Genomic DNA, 15,917 nt, shown 5'->3' on the forward strand with positions numbered 1-15,917 from the left:
GCTAGTTTATGTGAGTTCTCCGATGAACTGAGGAGAAATGCTGAGAGACTTTTTCATTGAAGGAATAGGCCACGCAGGCATATTCCGAAAGCTCATAGAGACCAAGAACCTGACCTTAGAGGCAGCAGCACTGGTTGCACAGACATTCTTGGTAGGGGAAGAAGAAACGAGGTTGATTTACAATGCAGGTACGACAACTAACGAAATATCGGAAGAAGTTCACAGCACTAAACAAGCTGCTACCCCCACACACAGACAAAACCGGGAGAACAGGCTCTCGACAGCAGGCAGAAGCCATCAAGGGCCACAGGAACGGCCGTTCACACCTCATCAACCCACAATGCGATCAATCAACTACAAACTGAGAGAAGCTCAAGAGAGATCAGCCACACACAGCTCATTCTTTGGGAACACTTTAAACAAGAGAACAGGTCTGTGCTGGAGGTGTGGGGGTGGGCACTTGTCAAGGGGATGTCGATTTCAGCAGGCTGTTTGCAGAAATTGTGAATATACAGGGCATTTGGCCCGCATGTGCAAAAAAACGGCAGCTCGGCTGGTATACGAATCGGATGGGTCGGAAAGCGGACTAGAAGATGGTGGGGACAGTACCCGGGACACCGATGTACAGCGGGTCAACATGATCAATGGCCGCTGCTCCTACAACAGGACGCCTCCTATAATGATGAGGGTCCTACTCAATGGGATATCTGACAATGTGAAGCTGGATACGGGAGCGAGTCAATCTCTCATGGGCGCTCAACAATTTGAACAACTGTGGCCGCATAAAAGAGACAGACCAAAACTCACAAGGGTCGACACCACACTAAGGACCTATGACCTATACCAAAGAAATCGTACCAGTCCTCGGCAGCGCCATGCTCTCTGTCACACACAAAGGGACAGTGAACCGACTTCCCCTGTGGATTGTCCCCGGAGACCCCCCAGCACTGCTGGGGAGAAGCTGGCTGGCAAAACTAAACTGGAAATGGGATGATGTCCATGCCATGTCATTAGAGGAACGGACCTCCTGCTCAACAGTTGTAAAGCTATTTGAACATCTCTTTCAGCCAGGTGTGGGCACTTTCAAAGGGGCCAAAGTCAAAATCTACATCACACAGGATGCTAGACCGGTCCATCACAAGGCCAGAGCTGTACCCTATGTGATGAGGGAAAAGATTGAACATGAACTAGACAGGCTTCTGCGGGAAGGCATTATATCACCTGTGGAATTTAGCGACTGGGCAAGTCACATCATCCCAGTCATGAAGCCTGATGGATCCGTACGAATCTGTGGGGACTACAAATCTACCATAAACAGAGTCTCCCTACAGGACCAGTACCCGCTGCCCAGAGCGGAGGACTTATTTGCCACATTGGCTGGAGGTAAACTTTTCTCAAAATTAGACCTCACATCTGCGTATATGACGCAAGAATTGACCGAGGAATCCAAGCTACTCACCACCATCAACACACATTGAGGCCTTTTCATGTACAATCGATGCCCATTCGGCATCAGGTCAGCAGCTGCCATATTCCAACGCAACATGGAGAGTCTGCTCAAGTCCATCCCGGGGACGGTTGTATTTCAAGACGACATACTTATCACGGGCAGGGACACCGACTCCCATCTCCGTAATTTGGAGGAAGTACTAAAGTGGTTGGATCGGGTAGGCCTAAGAGTCAAGAAATCCAAGTGCCAGTTTCTCGCACCCGAGGTTGAATTTTTGGGCAGAAGGATTGCCGCTGATGGAATCCGCCCAACAGAGTCCAAAACAGAAGCAATTCGCCTGACACCCAGGCCCCGGAATGTCTCAGAACTGCGTGCTTTTCTCGGGCTACTGAATTACTTTGGGAACTTTATGCAGAACTTAAGCACGCTGCTGGAGCCTCTCCACGTGCTACTCAGAAAGGGGTGTGATTGGTTTTGGGGGGACGCCCAGGAACACGCCTTCAATAAGGCATGCAACCTTCTGTGTTCCAACAGTGTTTTGACTTTCTTTGACTCAGGTAAAAAGCTAGTTCTCACATGCGATGCGTCAGCGTATGGGGTCGGGTGCGTTTTGCAACATGTCAATATTGTGGGCAAATTACAACCCATAGTTTATGCCTCCAGGTCACTTTCGCGGGCAGAGCGCGGGTACGGAATGGTAGAGAAGGAGGCGCTCGCGTGCGTGTACGGTGTCAAAAAGATGCACCAATACCTTTTCTGGGCCAAGTTCACGTTAGAAACCGACCACAAGCCCCTCACATCCCTTTTATCCGAGAGCAAGGCAATAAACGCCAACGCCTCAGCGCGAATTCAATGGTGGGCGTCCTACGACTACACAATAAGGCACAGACCAGGCACAGACAACTGTGTCGACACGCTCAGCAGGCTATCCCTGGCGACCACGGAAGGGTCTGACGAACAGGACTGTGAGATAGTCATGGCAATCAATGGCTTTGAGTCCAGAGGTTCGCCCATGACGGCTCGCCAAATCAGAGCCTGGACAGCCAGTGACCCCACGTTATCTTTAGTAAAAAGATGTGTCCTAACCAGTGACTGGGCAGAGGCGCGCGATGCCTGCCCCGAGGAATTAAAAGCCTTTCACAGGCACATGCATTAGTTATCACTACAAGCAGACTGCCTGATGTGGGGCAGCCGAGTAGTCATGCCTCTGCGAGGCAGAGAGGCATTTATACGGGAGCTCCACCGCGAGCCCCCGGGGATCGTTCTCATGAAGGCCATAGCCAGATCCCACGTCTGGTGGCCTGGTATTGACGCGGACTTGGAGCTCTGCATCCGAAGGTGCACCATTTGTGCCCAACTCAGCAATGCCCCCAGGGAGGCTCCACTGAGCCCCTGGCCCTGGCCTACCAAACCGTGGTCGTGGGTGCACATAGACTTTGCGGGCCCATTCATAGGCAAAATGCTCCTCGTAGTTGTAGATGCATTTTCAAAGTGGATCGAATGCACCATTTTAAAATTGAACACAACCTCCACCGCTATGGAGAGCCTCGCAACCATGTTTGCAATGCACGGAATCCCTGACATATTGGTCAGTGACAATGGTCCGTGCTTCACCAGTGCCGAATTCCAAGAATTTATAATTGACCACGGCATAAATCACGTCAAGACTGCACCGTTCAAGCCGGCCTCCAAAGGCCAGGCGGAGAGAGCAGTGCAAATCATTAAACAAGGCATGCTTAAAATCCAAGGTCCCATGCTGCAGGGTCACCTGTCGCGACTGCTGCTGGCATACAGATCTCGTCCGCGCTCACTAACTGGGATCCCCCCGCGCAACTGTTGATGAAAAGGACTTTAAAAACAAGGCTCTTATTAATCCTCCCAGACATGCACGAAATCGTTGAGGCAAAGCGCCGTAAGCTGACTGAGTACCATGACAGAAATTCAAGGGGGAGATGGAATGAGATAGGGGACAAAGTGTTTGTACTAAACTATGGCAGGGGTCCCAAATGGCTTGCAGGGACAGTAACGGGCAAAGAAGGAAACAGGCTACTGGTAGTACAAATGGACAATGGCAAAACCTGCCGGAGGCATGTAGACCAAGTCAAAAGCAGATTTACCAACAACACTGCGGAACCAGAGGCAGACTACAATGTGGAACTCGCACCACACCTAGTGGACAGACAGAGGGAACAACCTGAGGAAAGGGCAATCCCAACAGACAGCCCAGGTGAGTCAACAACAATCACACCAATCGAAACAGACAGCCTAGGCGATATACCAGGAACCACACCCAAAGGAAAACAGACACCAAGGCAAACAACTGAACCACAACTCAGACGCTCCACGCGAGAGCGTAGACCACCTGAGAGACTGAACTTATAAAGACAATAAGTCCTTGGGGGAGGGTGATGTCATGTATCTTACATTATTATATATAACTGTATCCTAACATGCTATACATGACTAATAAGATATGACCTGTAACCACTAGCATACCTTACCACCAGGGGTGCACTGGCAAGAGACAGGTATATAAGGGCAGGTCTCAGGCAAGTGCAGCATTCCAGAGCTGTGAAATAAAGGTGCAGGTCCAGAGTGACCTTGACTTCACTACATGTCTCGTGTGAATCTGTACTGAGAGGACAGGACTTTACAGCTGGTAAAATAAATAGACTTTGGGGCCGAACTTCCTCTGGTGTACACCTCCTGTTAGCACCTCCGGGAGAGTGCTAGCGGGGCGTGAAAGTGTTTTCATCCGAGCGCTCCCGGCTCCCGCAAAATTGTGCCACAATGTATCCATTAGCGCTGTGCCCCACTGGCAGTGCCCTGGGTCACTGCGCCGGCGGTAAATTGTGCCGTGCCCCATGCGGCCGCAAACCCATCGCGGGGCGAAAGTTAAAGGGGAAGTGCGCTGCACCGCATGCCACCATTTTTGTTTTCTTCCCGACTTACTGGTCGGGCCGTTGTGTAACGTTGTCGCGGGGTCTGGGCCGCGATCGTGCAGCTCGGCACTCCGTCTCAGTGCCGGGCTGTTGTCACGGCAACCCCTAGCCTTGGTGGCCCAGCGGAGGCTTTCAATGGGCCTGCAGAGCTCGCAGCGACCCTCCCTTTTAACGGAAGGGGAGGGGGGTTTCGAAACGCATCAGCGCTACGCGGAGAGGCCGTATGGCGCTCCATGATGCACCTGGGTAGCGCCCGATACTATTAATTCCACCTAGCGAGATGTCCTGTGGGAAGGACGGAAGGAAGGAGGACAGTAGGAGTATGTTTGAGTTTGTGTGTGTGTATTGGCACATGGAGCCTGGTCTCCAGTTGCTGGGATCCCCTTGCCACTGGACCAAGACCTCGCTCCGTCAAGCCCGTGTACTGGTGTGCAACGGCCACCCCACATTAAAAGAATTGATGCACAGGCATCTTACACTGTTTAAAATTAGTTCATTAGTCACCTGAGAACTCATTTTTAGTGTGGAAGCAAGTCATCCCCAATCCCGAAGGACTGCCTATGAGAGAGATGGGTAGCCCCACCCCTGATCCCGCCCCGAAAGGAAGTGGAGCGTGCAAAATTGTGCTTCACTTCCTGTGAGGGGTAGTGACCCCAATTTCTCTTCCGGTTCGGGACTTTTGTGCCGGGCACAGAATGTCCAGCCTTGGAGAGGTTACCGCCCCCAACAATAATAACAATAATAATAATAACTTTTATTTATATAGCGCCTTTAATGTAGTAAAACGTCCCATGATGGGAAATTTCATCCGCTTTATATTCTAATTTGTGGGTTAGTTAATTCTTCAGAGGTTTTTTTTCCTTTTGGAAGCGATAAAAATTCTTCAATTCAGAATGAAGGGACTAAGGTCAAGACTACAACATTAATAAACCATTTATTAAAATAGGAAATGGGAAACTAGAAGTGCAAATAGTCAATGGCCTTCGGATCTCCGGTGGTGCTACTATAACAGGAAGCGAGTAAGGATTTGCCAGTCAATAAACCAATGGATGCGGGTGTGTGTGCGAGGTGCATGTGTGTCCATACGCACCCACACACCCATATGCACATGCATCTCACACACGCACACCACACACACATGTAATACAGAGCGCCACCTAGTGGGCTACTGTGGTAATACAACTGCTGATGTAAATACAATAAAAGCTTCATGAGACTAGATCACCTGACAAGTTCCTGTCGAGCCATCTTGTAAGTGTGTATGTTTGTGATGTCATTGTGATCACATTGGCGACATGGGATAGGATAATCAGATTCCCTAGCTGAAACTTTTGTTGGTGGCTCTTTCTGCCAAACAACAGAGAGACTTTGAGACGTTCTTTGTTTTCCAGCACAGCTAAAAATCCAAGGTAAATTTCAAGCACACTTGGCTGAACTGAAGAGTCCAGATGGCTGCACCTAGGGGAATAATAGGGCGCTTGGGTGAGTTCCATTGCGACCGAGTACATGTGGAGTGGCTAGACATGTTTTTCACCGCAAATAATATCGTTGAAGTCCTTGATGATGAAAACCATAATCGGGTGGTGTTAGAAAGAAAACAGGATATTTTCCTGACTGAAGCAGGCCCCGAGGTGTATGAAACCCTGAAAAATGTGCTTGTTACCATCAAGCCGAAGGACATGCCACTGACGGAGATTCTAACCACATTAGAACAGCACCACAGTCCTGAGCCCATGGAAATTGCTGAAAGTTATCATTTTGGAACATGTGATCAATTAATTGATGAGGGTCTCAGTGAGTACATCCATTCATTGTCATTTTGGAAACTTTCAGGACCGAGCATTGCGTGACCACTTTGTTTGTGGGATGCAAAATGAAACAATCAGAAGAAACAACCTCTAATTTGACTTTTGATTTCGCTTGTTAGACATCCATATCAATGGATAAGGCCGACCACTACTGCTGAGAATTATGCGTCATTTCCAGCCGTCAGACAACCGAGGTGAATCGCCTACAGGTTAAAAGTGAAAGGCAGTTGGGCCCCAAGGCCTCAGCAAATGGCCAGGGTAACAATGCATTGAAGTCGTGCTATCAGTGCCTGGGACAACACATTGCTCAAAGCTGTCCATATGTAAAGGCAGAATGTTTCTTCTGCAAGGAAACAGGGCATTTTGCGAAGGCATGCAGACTGAAGAATAAACCGATATTCAATGCTATAAGTAGAAATCGCCACAGACTACATAGCATTGAAGAGAAGCAAAAGGACGAGGAGGTTCTGGAGATACACGTCATTAGGAGTATAAGGGTACCTAACAACGATTCGTGAAGTATCGACATCCATGTAGACGTTGCAGGAACCAGGATACTCATGGAAATCGACACAGGTACATCCATGAGCGTAGTGCCGGAATCACTATATCTCGACAAAACCAGAGAAGTCGAAAATAGAGCCCTGAGGCTACTCACGAGAGCAAATCTCTGTGGTAGGACGTTTCACCATACCGGTGAAATACAAGGGTCAGTTTCAGAGCTTGCCTTTCTTAGTAGTGTTAGGAGACAAGCCTGCCTTACTAGGTAGAAATTGGTTGGGATCACTGAAGCTGGATTGGAGTGAGATTTTTTGTGTTGAAAAGAGATTTGCATCGAAAGATGATATCATCAAGCAGTATCTGAAGGTGTTCCGCAAAACAGGCAGTCCGATTCAAAGTTTCAAGGCAAGTGTCAGACTACAAAAGGACACTAGACCAGTTTACTACAAGCCACGTCCCGTATCATATGCGCTCAAGGAGAAAGTTGAGCAAGAACTCAAAAGACTAGAAACTGAGAACATTATCTCGAAGATAGGTCTAAGTTACGAACAATTATGAACAATGACAGACAGGTAAAGACCATCTGGTCCATTGAGCCTGTCCCACACAATTGCGATACCTTGTGCATCACAACATATACACTCCACCCCACCCCAAGCCATGTGATCTCCTGGGAGAGGCAAAAAAACAGATAAAAAACCCCAGGCCAATTTGGGTAAAAAATCTGGGAAATTCTTCTCCGACCCATCTAGGTGATCGAAACTAGTCCAGGAGATCACTCTGGCCTTGAATTCCCTGCAGTACCTACCCTTCTGTAAGAGTTCATCTCCGCCGCAGCCAGAAACAAATCCAGCTTTTGCTTGAAGGAATTCAGTGAGTCTGCATCCAACATATGGAACGGCAGCTTGTTCCAGAGGCCTACTATTCTCTGGGAAAAGGTCCACCTCCTGACGGCTAACCTAGATCTAGCCTTGTACAATTTAAATTTGTGTCCCTTGGTGCTGCCTAAACTATTTCGTTGAAATAAACTGTCAGCTGGAACATTCTTTCACCTTCATTATCTTATAAACCTCAATCATATCCCCCCCTAAGTCTACATTGCTCGAAGATAAAGAGTCCCAACTCTTTTAACCCATCTTGATAACTAAGATGGAATTAGTCTAGTGACCCTCTTCTGCACCCTTTCCAAAGCCTTAATATCACCCACCATGTGAGGAGACCAAAACTGGACACAGTATTCCAAGTGCGGCCTGACTAAGGTCTTGTACAAAGGACAAAACAGTATGCCTCGTCTTATACTCAATTGTCCTATGGATACACCCCAGCACCCTATTTGCTCTAGCTATTGTTCAATGGCATTGCTTCTGTACCTTTAAGGTTGTATGCACTAGAATGCCCAAATTTCCTTCTATCTCCACTATCTTTAATGCCTTTCCCTGAAGGGTGTACGAATGTTGAGCATTTGCCCTGCCCACATGCACAACACTGCACTTATCTAAATTATATATTTTCCAGTCATGAGCCCAGTTTCCCAACACATTAAGATCTGCCTGAATCAGACGAGCCTCTTCTACAGTTCTAACACTCGCACAGATCTTCGTATCACCTGCTAATTTGCAAATTGTGCCGTCAACCCCTGAATCCAGATCATCAATAAAAATAGTAAATAGCAACGGTCCCAACACTGATCCCTGCGGGACACCGCTGGTGACTGGTCTCCAAAGAGATCCAAATCCATCTATAAATACTCTTTGCCTGCATCCTGCCAGCCAGTTCTGTATCCAGCTCAGTATACTTCCACTAATACCCGAGGCTCTGATTTATAGAGAAGCCTCTTGTGCGGTACGTTGTCAAAAGTTTTTGGAAATCTAAGTAGACAATGTCTACTGGGCTTCCCTCATCCACCAACTTTGTAACTTCTTCAAAGAATACATTTAGATTTGTGAGACATGACCTCTTTTTTATGAAGCCATGTTGGGTGTCCCGAATATGTGCCTCTCTATCCAAGTATTCATATACTGCATCCTTTACGATTCTTTCAAGCATTTTCCCTATTACTGATGTTAAACTGATAGGCCTATAGTTACCCAGGTCTGCCTTGTCATTTTTTCTAAAAATGGGGACTATATTAGCCTCCTTCCAATCTGTAGGAACCATTCCAGAGTGCAGTGAGCTATTAAGCATACATGCCAGGGCTCGCACAGCACATGTCCCATCTCCTGGAGGACCCTTGGATGGATATCGTCCTTCCCTGCTGCTCTATCTATTTTTAAGTTCTTAATTCTTTCTAAAACAATATGCTTACCTGTGTTAATGTTACTAGTAGAAAAACCAGTATCATTAACTTCGAATATTTGAGGTTCATGTTCAAGGGTGAATACTGATGCAAAGTACTCATTTAATATTTCCGCCATACTCAGTGAGTCCTTTGTAACCTGTCCTTGAACACCCTTCAGTGGCCCAATACAGTCTTTGATAGTGGGGATGGCAACCTGGACATTGCATCAGCGTTACTGTAATCAGCTGATCGTCTGTACTCAATATCATACGTATATGCTGACAGAATCAAAGCCCATCTCTGCATTCGGGCTGCAGCTAAGGTTGCAACTGGGGACTTTGGATGGAGGATTGCTGTCAGGGGCTTATGGTTAGTAACAATGGTGAACTTACGACAGTACAAGTTTTTGTGGAACTTCTTGACCCCCAAAATTAATGCCAAAGCGTCTCTTTCGATCTGCGCATAATTACGCGCACTGGCACTGAGAGTGCGTGAAGCAAAAGCAACTGGTCTCTCCTCCCCATGAGAGATCACTGCCCCTACTAAAAAAAGCTCTTCCCATTACTGCCACAGGTGTCTGCAATCCTTTTTTCCATGAGTCTTTTTGCTGTTCTAATAGCAGCCTTAGTTTTCTTTAGTTCTTTGTATTCAACCCTATTTATTTGAGTGTTAAATTTCTTTAGTTTATAGAAACATTTCTGTTTCCATTGAATTTTCTTTGTACATATCCAGTCGGTTGCCTTGGCTTTTTCTTACCACATTTCCTTCTTTTGATTTTGGGTACATGTTTGTTTTCCACATTTTTAACCTGATTTTTAAAAGCTTTCCATTTATATTCAACATCGGTTGCATCACTACTGTTAAGCTCATAATAAAGTAATGTGACTGAGTACTGTAGACAATGAATAAGTGTGACCTTAGCTCATTTATTCAAACTCCAGAGTGCTGGTACAGCATGGCAGGTCTGCTTATGTACAGTGCTCCCAAGGGATGCTGGGAAGCTCTCTGGTGGCGGTAGAATGCTGGTTACCTAGGGTTGCATACATGACATCACTCCCTCCCAAAGTTAATAGTACACTTATTTACAGGGTGATACGATCTGGGGCTTTTCGCTCCCTTGTCGATCATCTCGGTACAAATGCAGGTGTGGGTGAGTTGGTTGGTTCTTCGCTGGGCTGCTGGGCAGCTGGCCTTGCTGGGCTGCTGGGGTGGTGAGTTCAGCTTCGTGGTCAACCATGATGTCGGTTGCCACTTGTGTGTGTGTTGGAGGTGTCCTCTTCGGGTTGCTCGTGGCTGTTTGTGAATCGCAGATTGGTTTGATCCAAATGCTTTCTGCAATTTAGTCAATTGGCAAGTTTGACCTGAAACACCCTACTCCCTTCTTTGGCTATGATGGTGCCAGCAAGCCATTTGGGACCATGTCCATAGTTGAGTACAAATACAGGGTTATTGACTTTAATATCACGTGACATGTTTGCCCGATCGTGGTACATGCTTTGTTGATGCCGCCTGCCCTCGACGTGATCATGGAGATCAGGGTGGACAATAGAGAGCCTTGTTTTGAGCGCCCTTTTCATGAGCAGCTCGGCTGGGGGAACTCCGGTGAGCGAGTGGGGTCTGGTGCGGTAGCTGAGCAGGACTCGGGACAGGCGGGTCTGCAGGGAGCATTCCAACACACGTTTCAAGCTTTGCTTGATGGTTTGGACTGCCTGTTCTGCCTGGCCATTGGATGCGGGCTTGAATGGGGCAGATGTGACGTGCTTGATCCCGTTGTGGATCATGAATTCCTTGAATTCAGCGCTGGTGAAGTACAGCCCGTTGTCGGTGACAAGGACATCAGGCAGGCTGTGCGTGGCAAACATGGCTCGTAGGCTTTCGATGTTGGCAGTGGACGTGCTTACAGACATTATTACACATTCAATCCATTTTGAATAAGCATCCACAACAACCAAGGACATTTTGCCAAGAAACGGGCCCGCAAAGTCAACGTGGATCCTGGACCGCGGTTTGGAAGGCCATGACCACAAACTTAGCGGTGCCTCTCTGGGTGCATTGCTCAGTTGAGAGCAAGTGTTGCATTGGCGCATGCAAGACTCCAAATCTGAGTCGGTGTCGGGCCACCACACATGGGATCTGGCTGTAGCTTTCATCATTACAATTCCTGGGTGGGTACTGTGTAGGCCGCGTATGAACGTTTCCCTGCCTTTCTTAGGCAAAACCACGCGATTACCCCACAAAAGAAAGTCCACCTGTATGGACATTTCGTCTTTGCGCCGCTGGAAAGGCTTGATCTCTTCATGCATCTCCGCTAGGACGCTGGTTCAGCTCCCATGGAGGACACAGTTTTTTTTACAAGGGACAGTAAGGGATCCTGGCTGATCCAGATCCTGATCTGGCGGGCCGTAATGGGTGACTTTTCGTTTTCGAATGCATCCATCACCAAGAGCAGGTTTGCAGGCTGTGCCATTTCCACACCAGGGTTGACAATGGTAGCCGACTGAGAGCATCAGCGCAGTTCTCTGTGCCTGGTCTGTGGCCGATTACATACTTGTATGCAGACAACGTGAGCACCCATCTTTGGATGTGGGCAGAGGCATTGGTGTTAATCCCTTTGCTCTCGGAGAATAGCGATATGAGTGGCTTATGATCAGTTTCTAACACAAACTTGAGACCAAACAGATACTGGTGCATTTTTCTCACCCTGTAAACGCATGCCAGAGCTTCTTTTTCAATCATGTTGTAGGCAACCGGTTGTAATGTTCCCGATTCGTTAGCTTGTTGTAACACACACCCGGCCCCATATGAAGGCACATCGCAAGTTAGCACTAAACGTTTACATGAGTTATACGGAACAAGCAGTTTGTTGGAACATAACAGATTTCTGGCTTTCTCAAAAGCAACCTCTTGTGATTTCCCCCATACCCAGTCATCTCCCTTGCGTAACAGCACATGTCGGGGTTCTAGCAAGGTGCTTAACCTGGGTAGGAAATTACCGAAATAGTTGACGAGTCCCAGGAACGACCACAACTCCGTCACGTTCTGTGGTCTCGGCGCGTTCTTGATGGCCTCCGTCTTGGCGTCAGTGGATCTGATGCTGTCTGCCATGATTCTTCTCCCTAAGAACTCGACCTCTGGTGCCAGAAAAACACACATCGAGCATTTCAACGCGATCTAGCCGACTTAGAACCTCTTCCAGGTTCTTCAAGTGTTCGATGGTGTCCCGACCTAAGACCAGTATGTCGTCTTGGAAAACCACGGTGCGCGGAACTGACTTTAGCAGGCTCTCCATGTTCCTTTGGAAAATTGCCAGGGCCGATCGAATCTCAAACGGGCATCTATTGTAGATGAACAGACCTTTGTGCATGTTAATGCAGGTGAGCCCTTTCGAAGATTCCGACAGCTCCTGCGTCATGTAGGCCAAGGTCAGGTCCAACTTGGTGAACATCTTTCCTCCAGCCAGGGTCGCAAATAGGTCATCTGCCTTGGGTAGCGGGTACTGGTCCTGTAGTGAAAAAAGGTTAATCAAATTCTGACCGTGCCATCGCCTTTGAGAACCGGAACAATCGGACTGGACCACTTGTTGAACTCCACCGGCGCGATGATGCCTTCTCGTTGCAGCTTGTCCAGCTCAATCTCCACTTTCTCTCGCATCATATATGGCACCGCCCGTGCCTTGTGGTGGATGGGTCATGTACCGGGAACCAAGTGGATCTGCACCTTCGTCCCTGAGAAACTTCCAATGCCTGGCTCAAACAACGACGGGAACTTGCTCAGAATCTGAGCTCATGATTTAGACGAGGGGATTAAATGTAGTATCTCCAAATTTGCGGATAACACTAAGTTGGGTGGCAGTGTGAGCTGCGAGGAGGATGCTATGAGGCTGCAGAGTGACTTGGATAGGTTAGGTGAGTGGGCAAATGAATGGCAGATGAAGTATAATGTGGATAAATGTGAGGTTATCCACTTTGGTGGTAAAAACAGAGAGACAGACTATTATCTGAATGGTGACAGATTAGGAAAAGGGAAGGTGCAACGAGACCTGGGTGTCATGGTACATCAGTCATTGAAGGTTGGCATGCAGGTACAGCAGGCGGTTAAGAAAGCAAATGGCATGTTGGCCTTCATAGCGAGGGGATTTGAGTACAGGGGCAGGGAGGTGTTGCTACAGTTGTACAGGGCCTTGGTGAGGCCACACCTGGAGTATTGTGTACAGTTTTGGTCTCCTAACTTGAGGAAGGACATTCTTGCTATTGAGGGAGTGCAGCGAAGATTCACCAGACTGATTCCCGGGATGGTGGGACTGACCTATCAAGAAAGACTGGATCAACTGGGCTTGTATTCACTGGAGTTCAGAAGAATGAGAGGGGACCTCATAGAAACGTTTAAAATTCTGACGGGGTTAAACAGGTTAGATGCAGGAAGAATGTTCCCAATGTTGGGGAAGTCCAGAACCAGGGGTCACAGTCTAAGGATAAGGGGTAAGCCATTTAGGACCGAGATGAGGAGAAACTTCTTCACCCAGAGAGTGGTGAACCTGTGGAATTCTCTACCACAGAAAGTAGTTGAGGCCAATTCACTAAATATATTCAAAAGGGAGTTAGATGAAGTCCTTACTACTCGGGGGATCAAGGGGTATGGTGAGAAAGCAGGAAGGGGGTACTGAAGTTTCATGTTCAGCCATGAACTGATTGAATGGCGGTGCAGGCTAGAAGGGCTGAATGGCCTACTCCTGCACCTATTTTCTATGTTTCTATGAAGCATCGTCGATGGATGAGAGCGCTCGGATGTCGTCCCAGTTCCATTGGATTTTTCCCAGCCAGCATCTGCCGAACAGTGTGGGGCCATCTCCTGGTACAATCCATAGTGGGAGTTCGTGCACTGCTCCATCATAGGAGACGTTTACTGCTGTGCTGCCAATAACAGGGATCAGCTCTTTAGTGTAAGTTCTTAGCTTGGTATGAATGGGGCTAAGCTTGAGCCTGTGTGCCTTGTTGCACCACAGCCTGTCAAAGGTCTTTTTGCTCATGATCGACTGACTCGCACCTGTGTCCAGTTCCATGGATACTGGAATTCCGTCCAGTTCGACTTTTAGCATGATTGGTGGACATTTTGTGGTGAAGGTGTGTATCCCATACACTTCTGCCTCCCCGGTTTGAGTCTTTAGTTCAGCCTGATCCGCCATGGATCGATCCTCCTCTGCAACGTAGTGGTTTGCAGGGTTTGCAGCTCATCTGCACATTCGCTGGAGGTGTCCCATTGTTCCACAGCCTTTTCACACATAGTGTTTGAAGCGGCATTGATGGGCTTGATGATCACCTCCGCAGCGCCAACAAGGTGTTAACTGCCTCGCATTAACGTTTGATGGCGGACTCTGGGTCATCTGAGGTCGTGCAGCTCCGGCATGTACGCTCTGCCATATGTATTCCTGCCTGAAAACAACTTTATTTTGTGTACAGTTTCTAGCCAAAACTTCGTTATGCTGCAAAATTTGTTTGGTGTTATCGCTGGTGGACATAAATGCCTGGGCTATCGTTATGGCTTTGCTCAGGTTCGGTGTTTCAACAGTCAATAGTTTGCGAAGGATAACCTCATGGCCAATGCCAAGCACAAAAAAGTCTCTTAGCATTTGCTCAAGGAATCCATCGAATTCGCAATGTCCTGCAAAGCACCTTAGTTCAGCAACATAGCTCGCCACTGCCTGGCCTTCAGACCATTGACATGTGTAAAACCGATACCTTGCCATCAGAACGCTTTCTTTAGGATTTAGGTGCTCCCGGACCAGCGTACACAGTTCTTCATATGATTTGGTTGTTGGTTTCACCGGAGCTAGAAGATTCTTCTCATAAGGCCATCGGTTGTTGCCCCACAGACGGTGAGGAGGATCGCCCTTCGTTTAGCAGCGTTCTCGTCCTCTTCCAGCTCATTGGCTATGAAGTATTGGTCGAGTCGCTCCACGAAGGCCTCCCAATCATCCCCTTCTGAGAATTTCTCCAGGATACCAACAGTTCTTTGCATTTTTGCGTTGTTGTTCGTTATCTCATCGCCAGTTGTTAAGCTCATCATAAAATAATGCAACTGAGTACTGTAGACAATGAATAAGTGTGACCTTAGCTCCTTTATTCAAACTCCAGAGTGTTGGTACAGCATGGGAGGCCTGCTTATATACAGTGCTCCCAAGGGATGCTGGGATCCCTTGGGACTCCAACAGGTAAGCCCTCTGGTGGCGGTATGATACAGGTTGCCTAAGGTTGCATACATAATAACTACCAGGTGGGTTAGCCAATTTACCTGTTCCAAATCATCTGCCATTTTGGAGAAATTTGCCCTTCTGAAATCCTGTATGAGTTGTAGGTTCTCAGTACCTTTAGTTCTATGAGCCAATTGGAACCATGTAATGTTGTGATCACTGTTGCCCAGATGTTCCCCCACATGGAGGCCCGTTACGAGGTCAGGCTCACACTAAACACCAGATCCAATATATGATATTTCCCAGTTACTTCATTAACATGTTGAGTCAGGGAACAGTCCTGTATACTTTCAATAAATGTTGTTGTACCCAAGTCCGATGGTAAGGTAAGGTTGTGTGGTGATTATAAAGTAACTGTAAGCCAGGTTCTAGAGGGTCATCTGCCCAATACTTTGCCAAATGTAGAAGATTTGTTCACAGTGCAGACAGGTGGCCAGATCTGCTCAAAGTTAGATCTCACAAATGCCTACTTACAACTTAAACTAGATGAGGAGTCCAATTCCTTTATAGCTTGACTATAAATACTCAGCAAGGCTCTCGTTGTTAAAGCCAAACTTGGCACAGTCAGTAGAAGAGAAACAATTAAAGACAGAAAGAGAATGATGACAGAAGTAGAGTAGCAGAGAGAAGTATGAAATTGAATCAGCAGGCTAGAGTGAAGAACCATCACCATAAATGTGGTTGCTGGGAA

Source organism: Pristiophorus japonicus, chromosome 22, assembly GCF_044704955.1.
Source record: "Pristiophorus japonicus isolate sPriJap1 chromosome 22, sPriJap1.hap1, whole genome shotgun sequence".
NCBI lineage: Eukaryota > Metazoa > Chordata > Chondrichthyes > Pristiophoridae > Pristiophorus > Pristiophorus japonicus.